The following is a 17,228-nucleotide window of genomic DNA, read 5'->3' as shown; positions in this document are numbered from 1 at the left end:
GTGTTATTTTAAGTTATATTTACACTGTCACACAAAAGGAACTGGGGAAAGAGAGTTAACTTGCACTATGTAATCCTTCTTTGGCATGGCAATGTAATTATAACTTAAAATACCATTGCCATACCAATGAAGGTGGGGTAAGTGGGGTTACAAATTTTAACCCCCACCACCCATTTCCCCAGCTTCATTCAATCAGTGTTATTTTAAGTTATGCCACACCAAAGTATTACACAGGGCAATATAAACCTCTTTCCCCGGTTTCTATGGTGTGGCAGTAGTATTCTAAGTTATAATTATAACCCCCTTGTGTAATTGTAACTCCCATTTTCTCAGCTTTATTTTGTGGCAGTGTAAAAATATTTGTCTTCGTTCACACAAAGCGTTCTGGCATTCCTGTGGCAGAAACAAACAGATTCCTGCAGCAGGAATGCCAAGTGTAGGGGAATATTTGCAACCAAAAACAGGAGTTTCACCTTAATATATACCTTATGCTGACTATTATTATACTATGGGACTGACATAAGTAAAGATATTGTACAAATGTATTGCTGGCCAGCCACCTGGAAACTTTGTTGGTAGTTTTGAAACTATTAGTTTTCAAACACACTAATCTGCCATACACTTGCAATTTTTTTCTGTTTTCGAGTTACCAAATAAAAGTTGGTCAACAATGTTGTTTGGCTCTTTCCCTCCAGAGCCTGAGAAATGGGTTTCTTAAGGGACAACTGGCACAAATGCTGGAAGACAGGATGCAAAAGAAAGCCGTGCCACAAGAAGAGGAAGTATGAGCTGGCACACCAAGCCACAAACATCAAGGTCAGTCATCACCATATGCACACTGTGAGGGAGGAAATAAGAAGTACAGTGCTCTGAGGTTGGATGCTGGCAAATTCTCCTGGGGTTCTGCATCTGAAGACCAGAATCATTGATGTTGTATAGAACACCGATCAAAGAACTGGTCAGATGAGGGGAACAATGGCATCTTTCTGATTGACAGCACTCCCTTCAAACAGCGGTATGAGGTGCACTACGTCATACTGCTTGGGTGCAAGAAGTGAGCCAAATTAACTCCTAAAGAAGAACTCCGCAAGAAGAAAAGAGCCAAGAAAACTCAGGAGAAATATGACGAGTGTAAAAAGGCTGCAAAGATCAGCCCTATCCAGGAGGAACATTTCCAGCAAGACAAACTGCTTGCGTGCATTGCCTCCAGACTAGGTCAGTGTGACCAAGCTGACGGATACATCTTTGAAGACAAAGAGTTAGAGTTCTACCTGAGGAAGATCAAAGCCAAATACGGCAAATAAACATCTCCCCAACCCAGGATTTAATAAACAGAACTTTATTTAAAAAAAATTATTTTGACTGGCACTACAATGAAATGAAAGTGTGTGTAAAGCTAACATTTTTTCTTTTTAGTTTTAGATAGAGTGAGGAAAGGTTACCACCTCTGTCAGGTTAATATTGCTGTCTGATGTCCTCTCACTATTGGTCCTGGTGACAATTGTATCTGGTATATAAATATTTTAGATTGTAAGCCCTCACAGGCAGGGTCCTCCTTACCATCTTGTCTTAAATTGTATTGTGATTGTAATGTCTTCCTTATATTGTAAAGCCGATCCCACCTCAACCTAACCACTGAACCATCAAATTCTCAAACAATTGATCCCCACACAGCTACCACCTCATGTATCACTTGCCCCTCCCTTTTATATTATAAGCCCTCGCGGGCAGGGTCCTCCTTACCATCTTGTCTTAAATTGTATTGTGATTGTAATGTCTTCCTTATATTGTAAAGCCGATCCCACCTCAACCTAACCACTGAACCATCAAATTCTCAAACAATTGATCCCCACACAGCTACCACCTCATGTATCACTTGCCCCTCCCTTTTATATTATAAGCCCTCGCGGGCAGGGTCCTCCTTACCATCTTTTCTTGAATTTTCTTGTGACTGTAATGTCTTCCTTATATTGTAAAGCGCTGTGCAACGGTTGGCGCTATATAAATCCTGTATAATAATAATAAAGTGATGGAAAATCCAACATTTTAGAGTTGTCATCGGAACAGAAGTGCTAACCACTACGCCACTGTGCTGCCCAAATTAATAACTGTGTTGTGTGTGTTGTAAAGTCGCCACTGCTCCAAGCTCACTCCCATGATGGACTACAATCTCAATACAAATTAGTAAACTTAATTTGAGATTGTAGTGGGCTGGATACCCTAATGCTGTAATCCCAGAAAATATAACAATCCGGCAGGCAACAAAGTTTTCAGTTTAGGGTGGAATGAACCTACAGTTATTTTTTTTAATAAAATAGGAAAGGTTAGCACTTTCTGTGTTTGTTTGTCCACTTCGGGGAGATTTTCCCACAGTTTACCCGTTTCCTGCACCAGGAACATTCAGGGGTGTAATGAAATCTGAAACAGAGGTTCTAAACCTTCCCCACTCTAATAAGATAAATATATATATAATCAAAACACTGCCAGAAATATCAAATGACCTAGGATTACTACTTCATTAATCAAATATAGATTGTTACCTGTAGTTAATTGTAAATTGTTCACTAGATGGCAGTATCGCTTTGTAAAACGTGCTTATAGCAAAGTACAATACAATGCAATACAAAAATTACAAATACATGATATATTATGCAGTGATATTTTGAGGGGTCTATTTATAAATTATTCACTGTGTGATTCACACAGTGGACATTTGCTGGACCTTTATCTGTCAGTATTTACTTTATTTGCCTATTATTTTTTTTTAAAAGAAGGTTCACCTTATTCGCCTATCATTTTTAAAGAGGATTACCCCATCATTTCCAAAAAGGGTTCACTTTATTCATCCATCATGTAAAAAAAAAAAGGATTAATCTATTCCCCAATTATTTTCATAGGGGATTGCATACGACTTAATAAAGAGATTCCAGTTACAAACCGTTATATCTGAAACCAAGCAAGATTCAGCCACTGCATTACACATAGGATGAATCCTCTTTGAAAATGATAGTCAAATACTTTAAAATACAGTCAGATGAATGCCCAGCAAACACATACACAGAAATATGTTTTATATATAGACCCCCTAAGTGTAGAAATACCTTTTATTGCAGAATCAAAAGCTAAAACCACAAGATATTTCTGTAAAATCGAATTATCTTAATGATTTTAATAATTTTACAAAATTTTGTATAATAATCAAACGTAGCAAAATTACTATTGCATCCCCCAGATCAATGATATATAGATTGAAAATAATTGGACCTAGCACCAACCACTTTAATACACCACTGATTACCATAGCCTATTTAGTCCTGTTAACAACTACTTTTTGCCTTCTGCCTTTTAGCAATGTACACTTTCCTCTAATTCTAGCATTGTCAACTTCTGTACCAGACAATTATCAAGACATATATGGAATGCTTTACCAAAATACCAATATATTACATCAATAGCATTTCCAACATTCAAATATAAACTTACTTCCTTATTGTTATTAACAATATTCTTATTCTCTGTTATTAGATTGCTTACTACTATATATTTTTGTATGTCTTCTCTCCGAATACTTTCATATTATTTTTCTAAATTATGTATTATTATTATTCAAGATTTCTACAGCGCCAACAGTCTGCACAATACAGTAGAAAGGAAGACATTACAGTTACAATACAATTCAAGACAAGATGGTTAGGAGGGCCCTGCCCATGAGCGCTTACATCTAAAAGGAAGGGGCAAGTTAAAAGGTGGTAGCTGTGTTGAGAGTAGTTGTTTGAGAAAGTCATAGTGTAGTTGTTATTTAGGGGTGGGATAGACTTCCCTGAAAAGCAGAATTTCTAGGGATCGCCTAAAGGCAGACAGAATAGGAGACAACCGGATAGATTGGGGTAGGGGGTTCCAGATGATGATGATTATTATTATACAGGATTTATATAGCACCAACAGTTTGTACAGCGCTTTACAATATAAGGAAGACATTACAACCACAATACAATTCAAGAAAAGATGGTAAGGAGGGCCCTGCCCCTGAAGGCTTACAATCTAAAAGGGAGGGGCAAGTGATACATGAGGAGGTAGCTGTGTGCGGATGAATTGTTTGAGAACGTGATGGTTCAGTGGTTAGGTTGAGGTGGGATAGGCTTCTCTAAAGAGATAAGTCTTTAGGGAACGCCTAAAGGCAGTCAAGGTGGGAGATAGAAAGACAGGTTGGGGTAAAGAGTTCCAGAGGATGGGTGAGACACTGGAGAAGTCCTGGAAGCAAACATGGGAGGAGTTGATGAGGGAGCTAGAGAGCAGAAGGTCTTGGAAGGAATGGAGAGGACGGTTAGGTTAATATTTTGAGATGAGGTTGGAGATGTACCTGCGGGCAGAGTTGTGGATTCAAGCGATAATTAATAAATTACATGCTACAACAGTCGGTCTGTAGTAACATGGTTCTAGCTTTTTATCCTTCTTCAGTAAATGTTTATTCTTACTTTATTTGGATTATTTAGATAGCATCAATCAAATACGTATGCATAGGTTAAGCACATTTAGTGAGGTAGGACTCGGATTGGTGAGTGGTTAGAACCACTGTCAGGTTTTAATTGCTAGATATAAACATTTTTTTTTGCAAATACAAGACTGCATCACAGGCCAATGTTTCAGGACCACCCAGGAGCTCTTTCGCAAGACAGGGTAATAGAGTGATGGATCCCTTTCAACGTACCTGCCTGGCCCTGAAACTTCAGCGTGATACCACAATGCATGGCAAAATGTGTTATATGCATTGGTGCGCTGCAGTGGCATTCATTGAGTATGGCACCCTAATGCACCCACAAAATGCATGTGTGCTACAACAAATTGTTTAAAAGTATTTCACTCGCACACCTAGGATCTTTGTCCAAAAATGGTTTTATTGACATTTCAGCATTATGCCAAACAAACATCTGTGTTACTTGTTTGACATGATACTGAAACATCCATAGAGGCATTTGTGAATGAAGATCCTTGGTGTGCTGGTGAAATACTTTTTAAGTCGTGGGCATTTGCAGCGTCAATTGCAGAACAGTTTAGCACCCGTTCAGTCAGATACTGGTCTGGAGTGCGATGGGATATCCATTCACTGCAACAAAGTGCAGCACTTGGTGTGCTTTGTGTTGTGCTATGATAAAAATGCTCTATTCTTTAGTGCGTTGCTGTGAGTTTTAGTACTTTGAATTATAAATGGGCTGTTTAATGCATTGCAACACATGTCAACACGCGACATTGTGCGTAACTTTTACAGAGAGATGTTGAAATAGAATTGAAAAGAAAAAAGGCTTTTGCTTACTTACCTGTCCTGGAGCCATTAATGGAAACTTAATTGTCTTGAAGAGCAAAGCTGTCTAAAGAATCTTCACATCTGACACACTTCTGGGTTTGTTGCATATTTGCATCACCTGCCATGTGCTGTGTTTTCATCAGGATGTAGCAACAAACAGCTGGCATCCAACCCACCAGGAAACATGTGGGATTTGAAGATTGTTCAGGTGGCTTTGGTTTACAAGAATATTCCACAAATGGGTATCAGCAGAAGAGCGATACGATCTATAATGAGGCAGCTTTAGGCTGTTGCCTCAGGCGGCATCTCCTTGGGTTACATGGGGGGTGGCAGGCAGAGCGGCATGGCCGCTCTGCTGCACAATGTTTGCAGTGTTTCGGGAGCCCCCTTTCTGGCCAGAACATCCCAGGTTGCTAAGAGTTGGACAGGGAGATGTATATGGGCCATACACATCTCCCCGCCCAGCTCTTAGCAACATGGGATACTCTGGCCAGTATCATGCTCAGCTCCTGGCAACCAGTGATGTCACTGGCTGCCAGGAGCTGAGTGGGATGCTATGGCCGGTGTCCTGCTGTGCTCCTGGCAACCAGTGACATCACTCCTATGGAGCTGAGCAAGATGCCAGATAGAGCCAAAGCTGGGTGGATAAATAATACAGAAGCATATGCCCCGTAAGCCTGTTAGTGTGCAACACCGACACCCCTGCTTCAGGGGGTGAAAAGACTAGGGGCAACCGTGCAAGACAGGTTTGTATATAGTCTCTTCTTTTAAAAGGTGTTCTTCTTTTCAATTTTTATTTCAACGACAGAGTTTTATTTCATCCAGTCCTCCTCTCATCCTTAACCCTTAAGATAACGCTGAATGAACCCCCTAACACTCACTAAAACTAGATACTTATGGATGCAGAGGGTATCATGGACTGAATCCTTAAAGATAGTCCCTCCACTGACCACATGCATACTAAGATCTTCATTCCGAGATGAAATGGTTTGAAAAGAGTGGAGATGTTCCTCATGGCAAACAATTAGAAATTTTAATTCCATTTTCTGACCTGTGCTAAATGAATTACAGCTCTTTGATTGGTTGGTTTGGGCAACATCTCCAATCTCCTTTCCTTCTGTGTGTATTCATCATAATAAAGGCAATGTGTTTTAATATGCATAAAACTTCTGTTAGGCTTTCAAACATATTTCACATGACAAACAGAATTGCACATAAATATTGATATAGCTGCTGAAAAGTATAAAACTAACTAGCAGGTGTCATTTAAATGAATGCATAAACGAATATGGTTAGATTTAAGATAAGTGAGTTTTAAATATGCGTGAACTGCAAGGCAAATTTGCAACAACCTTCAGTGTCACTTATCAAACTCAGTCTCTATACTGGAGACCCTAATGTAATTATATGTCATGAAAACAACTTTCTTTGCAGTAAACATTTTTATATCACTAGGCACATCAGCACTGCAGTAGACAGCAAGTATGAATTTTAATTTAATAGCATAATTATTTACTTAAATAAACACAGCGGGTTTCTGGCAATTAACACGGCATGCATACAATATCATTACTTATTTTCCTCCGCACAATTCGGTTACAACCCCACTAACTAATTATTCTGACTACATAAAAGCTCAGTCAGGCTATTGGATCATGAGCTGTTAATATGTTATCTGGCAAACCTAATGGGAAGTAAAGGGAAATATCTAATCCTGGTGTGGCAAGACAGAAAAGCAATAAAACCGTATGGATTCACCGTGTGGTTATGGAGACCTGGTATTCATGGGAGGGTTTTTTTTTTTTTCTATTTGATTACTGTTTCCTAGACTTTGGTTGACCTTAAAATCCCATCACCTTTTTATGTCGTAACCAGAAAGATGCCATCATTTATGAAGGCTGATGATTGACACTGAAGATAAAAACTCTCAGAATAAAAAAAATACATATAAATGTAGTAAATATACTGTAGGTATAAATATTTCTTAGACGAACTGCTACGATCTGCATCTATCTGGTTTTGTTTAGGCTTCCTGCTGTAAAACAACTTCAAATTGTGTTAAAATAGAAATTTTGAAAAGAATAACTATATTTAGCAGGAAACAGCACTAAGCCAATCAATTAGGATGCTATAAAGCCTTGGTTCTCAACTACTTTTGGGTCACGTCCCTGTGTTCAGTGGGTCGCCACTTGCCTTCCACTTTTCTAGGTGAGAGACTTCTCTGCCCCCCCTAGCGCAGCACTGTCAGTTCTCGTGCCAAGCAGCCATTCATATGCAGCTCGGAGTCGAGTATCAGCTTGAGGTGGGGTGGATCTTAAAAAAAAAAAGAAACAAATATATATTTTTTTTATGTCTATATGTGTGTGTGAGAATGTCTGTGAGTGTTGAGATTGTATCTGTGGTTGTGTGTGTCTGTCAGTGTTTTTGAGGGCCCGTTCACACTACTACAGTGCGTTAATCGAACAGCCCTGTGTGATTAACGCACTGTACCATGCAATCACACCTACTACGAGTTCTGGTGCGGAAGGTGCAATGCGTTGCCATTCATCTGAATGGCACCCCAAACACACCTCCCAACCACAGTTCAATCACCTGCACCGGAACGTGCGGTACCACAGTGCAGTGCATTCCAGTGCGGTGCGATTTGGGTCACTACTTAATGAGCGAGGACAAATGCGGGTCTTGAGGTTACACAGGTGAGGACCACTGCTATAAAGAATATCTTGGTGACTGCCCTGTCAGTCTGCTTAGTGGAGTTGAAGGATATAGTCTCCCTAGTGGAGTTGGATTATATAGATGGGAGTGGGTTGAGACAGAGAAAGAGAGTCAGGCTGCAGAGACACTTTTGTAAGAACTTCAGAAAGGGATGGAGTAGACTACACTGGGCGAGTGGCCCAGATTTGGGTTATTCCTTGGGGAGTAGTTTGACTCTAATTGGGAGATGAGGCAGAGAAAAGCTGAACTCTATAAGAGGAGAGTGGAAGACTGCTATGTTTATGTGAGTGCTAGAGCACCTGTAATTGAAGAGTTTATTATTACCTTAAAGTAGAACTGTTGCCTTGAATGAAGATCGTATGCTGTTCTTTGTAACTCTGGACTTTTTAATTTGTCAATACGTTTCAAGTAAAGTTTATTTTGGACTATTGGATTATTGGCTATAAGGGGCTATTCTGTTTTCTATGATATTCTGTGTGGATCTTTAAAAAAAAGAAAAACATATTAAATATTGGATTGGATGTAGATGCACTGGCGGAACTACCAGGGTTGCAGCAGTCGCAATTGCGATCAGGCCCTGGCATTCCACCAGCTGGCCCCGAGAGAAAAAAGAGAGCCCGCAGACTCCTCAAGCTGCCAGCAGCATTTGTGGGCATGGGCGGTTGCTTAGAGACCAATTTGGTGTGCGTCGATGTTCGGGAGCCCTGCTGTAATCACGTCAGGCCAGTGAGAAGCCTTAGGATCCCTATGCCCACACGGCGCATGCACTAGGGGGCGGGATGAACTGGCGCTGTGCAGAGGAGACAGATGTTGCTGGAGAGGTATAGCGTCCTGTTACCAGGACAACCAGCAGCACCTCTTCTAGCTCTCTCCAACGTGACAATGTGGCGTCCCTTCTAGCTCCCCTCTCTCTGTGACAGCGGCTGCATTCTCCCAGTACAGAAACCCGCTCTGGTCTTCATAATTTTCTGCCTTTTCTCCATCTAGAATGCGAGTCCTCTTATGACTATTACTTCAACGTTGCATCTTCTTTCTTCTTCCTTGTCTCTGTACGACCCCTCCCACTGATCTTTCCCCCCCCCACACGAACTACCCTTGTATACTACTCCCCATTCCCCACTGGCGGAACTACTAGGGTCGCAGCGGTCGCAATTGTGACCAGGCCCTGGTATTCCCCCTGTTGGGGGGGGCTGGTAGTATTCTGCATAGCTGATTTTTAATATAAGGTATTGCTGATGATTATACAGCAATGAGAATAGCACCAACTATGCAGGACTACAAGTCCCAGCAATGCATTATATTTCTAAGTAGGTATGCACCAGTCAGTGCCAAAACTTGGCATTTTCACGAGTACTCTCGTGAAAATGCCCAGATACTAAACGCAGATACCAGTGTTCTGTCGAGAACGCCGACATAGTCGAATTTGTTGATCTCAGCATCTGCGCTTGTTGTGCACGGACCAGTATTATGGAAGAAACAGCCATTTATTTACAAAGTATTTTGTTTAAATCGTTAATTGTGACTTTTAATAATATTCTATCTATCATTTACTGCCATCCATCATTTACTGCCATGGATGGCATATTATTAACGGTTCTCAATTAACCATTACAAACGAATACTTTGTAAATAAATGCCGGTTTCCTCGTTAATCCCGTCTGTGCGCAAGCACAGATACTGAATCAGCGTTCTCGAGAGAACACCAGCACTAAAATTTTAAGCTGAAGCAGCTGCCTGAGGTCCCGTGCTTGCTGGGGACCTTGGCAGCCTTCCTGTTAACCACACAGTGCCATGGCAGTGGGGAGGTGGGGGGGGGGGGCCTTCATAGTTTCTTGCACCGGGGCCCTGAAGGTTCTAGTTATTCCTCTGTGTAGATGCTTTGCAGTTGTCCATCCCACATGATAAGGGGCTACGAGTGGTTAGGAGGTTCTGGACTTGAAATATCGGTACATAAGCATAACAAATTTCTGCTAATACTACTGGAATTTTCACTTGCGCACAATGTTTTCCTGTTCAATGGCTCTCACTTCCTCCATGAGCAGGGTACTGTGATGGGCACAGTTTGTGCTCTGCTCCCCAATCTCCATCCTGAAGTGATTGCTGTGATCCTGGGTCCCCCGTTCTCCGCACACAGACGGGAGAGCTGCACTTGAAGCCTTTCCATCTCAGCTGTCACAGGAGAGCCAGCACAGTGCTGTGCTAGAACTCCTGTATTGGAGGTGACAGGTTCCATGAAGAGAACCTGTCACTTCCATAAAGAGAAGCTGTCACCTCCAAATGCTATCACACAGGGGCTTGTTAGCTCCTGTGTCTGTGTGACAGCAATAAAGTTAACTGGAAAAAAAAAATTAAAAATATAAATTGATATAAAGTAAAAAATAATAAAATAAATACAAAATAAAAAGAAAAAATAAATAAAAAAGAAAAAACAGTAAAAGTAAAAAAAATAAAGAAAAAAATTAAAATCAGTAATAAAGAAAAAAAAATTAAAACCCTGCTGTCCCCACCATCTGGTTGCTATTCTCCATTGAGATGGGGAGGGGGGGGGGGTTGGTTTGACGGGCAGGGATTACCCTAGAAATGCGGTACAACTATGGAGTGATGCTTGATGGTGGTTTATGAGGAAATTTGTGCCGCACATATGTAATATATTTTGGAGCACCTTACCATAAGACGGCGTTCAGTTACAAGGTATTTCATGATATAGTAGAAGAGTTCTAGCAGCATCTATGCTAGCAGCAGAGACACAAAGTAAAATGCTGGTTTAGGGGAATTCAATAAAGCATGTACAGCATTTTTCTGGTAGTATGGTCCCTTTTCATTTATGAAAACTTTGCAACATTTTTGGTTCTTGTTCTGACAGGTGTGACAGATTCAGGTAGTTTTTATTATCACCGTTGCTGTGACAGATTAAAAAAGAATGAATGCCAGTGCACCATATGATCTATACCTATAAGGCAGCTGATATATAATGAGTGCTCTTTATGTGTCCTAATAGTGGCAATAGGTCTGGAAGTAAATAATTTAGTGACTTTTCTTGATATAGTTATTTATATGAAATATTAAAGTGTCACAAATATACAGTATGTGTTTGACATTGTAACTGCTGCAATTTCTAATAAATCCAGCAGGGGGCACTATATGCATTTATTTTCTTGTTTTAGGCATAAAAAGAGGGCATAGTCATTTTTTTTTTTTTACAGTTTTTCATTGCTTACATGCTAAATAAAAGAAGAGCTTATAACTAAAATACACTTTACTAATTTATCTATGGCAATACATTTAAAGGAAAACGTTATAGAAGATTAAGATGTGAACTTTTCGTGATAAATGTTTTTCAATAAAAGGAAAACGTTTCCCTACATTATGACATCATCTATATTGGATCAAAGATACAGTTAAAGATAAACATATCTATAGTAGTCTTGTGTTGCTTCTCCATCTCCCAGTCTGTCTTCTGCTGTGTAGGCACTACAAAAAGATAACAAATTTAAATTATTATTATACAGGATTTATATAGCACGAACAGTTTGTGCAGCGCTGTACAATATCAGGAAGACATTACAAACACAATACAATTCAAGACAAGATGTGAGAGATTACAATCTATAAAAATCCGGTACTTCCGCTGCCTGAGTTTAAAAAATACATGCAGTGAGGTAACATTGAATTACAGTTCTGCAGTAAACTGTGAGGGGAATTTATCAAAACTGGAGCAGACAAAATGTGGATCAGCTGTGCATGGCAGCCAATCGGCTTCTATCTTAACTGAAGAGAGAAGCTGATTGGTTGTCATACACAACTGCTCCAGATTTTGTCTGCTCCAGTTTTAATAAATTCTCCCCTGTGTCTTTTAGATCTGCCAGGACTTCAGCTTTAAAAGTGACATTATATGCAGTTTATCACAATATCCAGAACATTAAACAGGTATATTGTTAATTGTTGGGGTTGCCAGTGTTTGTTGGGAATCCACACATTAATACTAGGTGATATCAAACCTCTGGGGATTAAATGTTCAAATGTTTATTTGTGGAAGAAGTCTGCTGCAGGGGCCAGTGTGTGTTTCCACTGTAGCACAATCAATTTGAAAGCATAGAAAAGTTAAGAGATAACGTATTTTCCTAAGGTCATATCCTTGAGAATTCACCATCAATGCTTTTACGTCACATGTATTCAGAAAGAAAAAGACTTCAGCATGAAAGGCTAGTAGACAAGAGCATGATGAATTCCACTGTTTTACACTTTGTGTGTAGATATACGATTTATTTAAAATGCTAATCCTGATCCTATATCTATATATATATACATATATATATATATATATATTCCGGTATGACCAGGAAGATGGAAACAAAATGATAAAACTGCTTTGCCTTTGTGTAAGGGGTATTGCGCTACACTTAATGATCTGATTGAGTCAGCAGCTTTTAGAAGGACTCTTATTCCATCATGTATATCCTTAGCAGTGACTGTTCTTTAGCACAGAAAGCTCCTGCACAGGGACAACATTTCACACTGGATTACTGCACAGATCTGGAAGAAATACACAAAGCACACCAAGATTCAAGTAGGAATGCACAAGACTCTTGTATTTAGTCAATATTTGCTTATCACATTCAGCTTTTAAAAGGAACACTCTTAGTTTGGCGAAAGATGAGCAGATAATCTCACCAAAAAATGATGGGTGGGGAGATATCACTCAAGCACTTGTACTCAGTGCCCAATCAGTACTTTCATCCTTCCCTTTTCTGGATACAAGGATTGAACGTACAGATTTTTAAACAATGTGGAAAATCTCTACTTGCAAAATTGAGTGGCATCAACAGCTGGAATGGCTGCCCCTCCATATTTCTTTCATACAAGGGTTAATTTAATAGAATAAAGGATCAGTTTACTCTTCTAACCATGTTTAATAGTCAGGGTGTAACATGGAACATGGGCGCATTGCACCACCACCACCACCACGACCCACACAGCCATGTCATTAATTTAGATCCTTAGCCACCGCAGCAGAGGGACTTATAGTTCTCAATGCAATACAAGTGTGGTGATGTTACTGCACTTGTGTTCCATTTATTTTCTCCCGTCCATGTTATTGAATGTCTATACCGTGTTATGGACATAGACGGGAGGAAGAGTTTGCAGGAGCCAGAGATTTGCACACGCAATCCACTGCTTACAGTTGCAATGCTTAACTGGCTCCAATGCCAAAAACAATAAATGTACATGAAGAAGTGTGCCTTTATTCTTTTATTCTAAGAGTCTCTGCATAGTTAAATAAAACATAGACACTATCACTAAACTTACTATGCCCTTTTCACACTTCATCCAATGGATAGATCCCTCATCCCTATATATAGTTCATTCAAATAAAAAGGTAAAATAGTAAAGGTTTTTAGTCACAGTACCCTTAAAGAGTATGTAAAATCTTGAGGCACCCCATTTTTAAATGTAAAAAAATGGAAATGTAAAAATTGATTTGTGTTTCCCCACGAAACCTATACCAGACCCTTATCCTAGATATGGGTCTGGCATAGATATTAAAGGGGAACCCCTGGGCCTCTGGTCAGAAGCAAACTTCTGTCCTCTACTGAATGCTCAGGAAGGTTCTGGATGCAGCCCTTCCTGGATTAGCATCATGCATACCTTTGGTGCTGGTAGACAAGTTGCCTGCACCATGGAAATACATGATATTTTGCAAAAAGCCAGAAGGCACCCCAGTACTAGAGGTTCGTGACATTCTTTTTGCTGCATGTAAAGTCTAAGCAAGAAAAGTATACTGCAGTTGAATAAGTTGAAGAGCAGGTCTCATAGCTCTTTAAATGCTTCTGTATCAATATGAGTTTAAATTAAGGCAGGTCTTTAATTTGTCCAAAGACTGGATCACACTGTTTATACAACAGGAAGCCAAGGCAAAGCCAGTTGGATGTAAGTTTTTTGACTTCCTAACACTGGGTGGTACGAGAATGCCTATTGTTTCACTTGCAAGTAATCAGCTCATCAGAGAGATTATAATAATGCATCTGTTTTTACTGAAAGACTAGGAATATTAATCAAGAATGTTCTCAGCATATCCTATCTGGAATTATAATATTTGATATTGCTCAGCGGTAGTGAGATAATTATTCCTAGCACCTATCTACAGCACGAGTTTCATTTTGTTATCGTTCAAAGTTATGTTCAGCTGAAGACTTGGATATGCGGAATTTCAAACTGGCATCTGTAACACAAGCGTGCAATGTTTACCTACTGCAGATATCTGTCAATATAAAGAGATGTTATGTAAGCTGTCTCATGCTTCATGCAGAAAAGAGCCTGAAAGATCGATCTGTTTTGCCCACAGCAGCCAAGAACTTGTCCCCTTTCATTTTCTAATCTGCATTGACAGCAAACTTTTCTAAAAAAAATTTAAACATTTTTTGTAAAAATTATTTATTATTTTGCCCTACAGTGGCAATTTTTCATTTGACATGTTAACATCAATGGCATTTCCAAAGTTTAAAGTAGTATTAAACTCTCAAACCTTTTTTTCAGACAAATGTACATTGCCCAGCAAAGTATTTATTTACATTATTACCCAAGCACTTACAGCCATCATGTTTCCAAACAGCTCCAACTCTCTCAGCTCAGCTTCCCTGAACTTCTTGTTCAATACAAGATCACAAGGGAGAGCTCAGCCTCAAGTAGATGTCCATCTACTAGCTAAGAGAAAGAATGAGGAGGGGGAGGGGAGTGGATTTCCATACTGTGCCTGTGTGTTCGTGGAGACATGCACAGCTTACTAGCACACACAAGGGTTGCTCCATGTGACCCTGCAAGGGAAAGGAACCACCCTAAAATAGGATATCAGGACCAGGGCTCAGGGTACCAGCTTACTCTCCAGGAAACTAAGGGGTTACTCACAAAAGGGTGGAGGGGTTGACGAAGGCAGGAGAAGTGAACAATCTAGGACAACATAAATAAAAAGTGAGCTGAATTTGGAGAATATTTCCAAATCAGCTATGTTGTCTGTGATGACATGGTGATCAGTTTATAAGTTAAATGTGTATTGGTGTTGAGTTATGTTTGAGTGCGTTATGCTGTGTGACCTGGTTATGGAAAGACTATCATCACCATCCCTCGTTATCTCCCATTGTACTCTGAGGGAGCTCAGAACAATGACATTCTGGCCAAGCTCCTGCTATGGCTGTTCTTGAGTTCGTTAGCAGGTGGACACCTGTGGTGTTGAGCAGACCGATTGTCTGGGAGGGGAGGGTGGATGTGATGGGATTATATTCTGATTTCATCACTTGCTGTATAAAAGTTTGTGCAGTTGCTTAATAAATCAGAGTTTGTTTACCCTTCACTGAGTCCCGACCAGTGACTGGGGAAACTGGGAGCTACAGATCAGCGGGTTCCAATATCTCCTCAGCAAGGAAGAAGACAGCGGCGGACATACTCATCCTGAGTACGGGGTCCGTCACATTGTCCTAGATTGTTCACTTCTCCTGCCTTCTCCAAACCCTTCACCCTTTTGTGAATAACCCCCTAAAACTTTTAAAGGAGAACTATGGGGTATGTGTTTTCCCCATAGTTCTCCTAAGGGTCATGGGAGGACATAAACTAGCGTCCTCCCGTGACCCAAAGCTCAGTATATCATGAGCTACAGCTCACAGTATACTGAGGCCGCCACAGCCGAGACAGATCCCGACATTACTGTCGAGATCCACCCAGCTGCCTGATTGACAGCTGGCTCTGCCTATCTCTGCCTATCACTCACCTCATAGTTCTCCTTTAAGCATAAAGAAGCAGCATCCATTGTAAATAATTTTATCAGCATTTAAAATAAATAAAACTTAAGACCTAAATATCCCTTTAATTACGGCATTTTATACTGTATGGAAAATAACTCATCATCAGTGAATATTTAACTATTATTATGGTTTACTATACCTAGTCGTTGAATGAACATTACAGTGCACAATCAGTCCCATACATTATGACATCCTAACATAAGAATAAATATCATTGTTTTAAAAAGAAGTCATTTTCAACCCTGAGATCCTACTTGCTAAATAATTGTAGGTAAGGAAGAAAATCTATTGTCTATCTTAGTAAAGGAAATGTTTTATTCTGTTGCTCTCAAACTAATTCATTTGTAAAAGCAAAACATATGGTCATTTTTAATTTTTATTGTTAGATATGTATCACTGTAAATAAAGGCTAGGAGTAGGGAAAAAAAACTCTTTGATCAAACAAAAATAAAGGAAGGCTGTAATTAAAAATAATAATAAATAAATATAAAATCACAAAATGTCATTAGTCCAACTAAAACTGATATTTCAATTATTGGTAGATGCTGGAGAGTTAAACTACAAAACAGTTTTTTATGTTTCTCAAGGACTCAGTTGCTAAGATCTCTGCATATATGCTTATAGCATGGAGAATGCAACATGCCAAGTGGGTACCCCCTAAGTTGGGCAGGATCACGCTGAATTCTAAAGGGAGGGAGATCATGTTATAAAAAGTCAACAGTTAAAGTAGTTTCAAAATATACATTTTTTCAGTAATTAATCCAGATGAAACAAATATACATTGTCCAGCAAAGTATTTCTTTACATTTTTGCCCAAACACTTACAGTCACCATGTTTCTAAATTTCTGGCTCCAACTCTCCGAGCTCCACTTCTATAAACTTCCTGTGCAGTACATAATAACAAGGGAGAGCACTCTCCAGAAGCTATCATCTACTACAGGGGTAGCAAACCTCCGGCCCTCCAGCTGCGGTGGAACTACAAATCCCATGAGGCATTGCAAGATTCTCACAGCCACAGACATGACTCCCGAAGAGAGATGCATCACGGGATTTGTAGTTTCACCACAGCTGGAGGGCCGGAGGTTTGCTACCCCTGATCGACCAGCTTAGAGGAGGGAGAAGTAGGAGGAGCAGGGAGCAGAAGAATAGCTTGCTTTGCTGTGCCTGGGTGTTTGTGGAGACACACACACAGCATACTAGCACACACAAGGGTGGCTCCATAGGACCCTGCAATGGAAGGGAGTTACCCTAAAACAGGATATCAGGGTCAGTGCTGATGACACCAGCTGATTCTGCAGGAAGCTAAATGTTTAAACATCAAGGAGTAGTATCCATTGTAAGTGATTTAATCAGCATTTTCAATAGAATAAAAACCTTTTGACTTTAATATCACTTTAACTTAGCCCATCAAACACCG

General features: G+C 39.9%; 1 pseudogene; it reads left to right on the top strand.

Moving 5' to 3' along the window:
* The first annotated feature begins 705 nt into the window (after window positions 1-705).
* On the top strand, window positions 706-1,349 carry LOC108795227 (annotated as a pseudogene).
* Window positions 1,350-17,228: the final 15,879 nt, after the last annotated feature.

Source organism: Nanorana parkeri, unplaced genomic scaffold (genome assembly GCF_000935625.1).
Source record: "Nanorana parkeri isolate BGI_ZX_2015 unplaced genomic scaffold, ASM93562v1 scaffold949, whole genome shotgun sequence".
Taxonomy (NCBI): domain Eukaryota; kingdom Metazoa; phylum Chordata; class Amphibia; order Anura; family Dicroglossidae; genus Nanorana; species Nanorana parkeri.
This window is presented reverse-complemented; position numbering and strand designations above follow the sequence as displayed.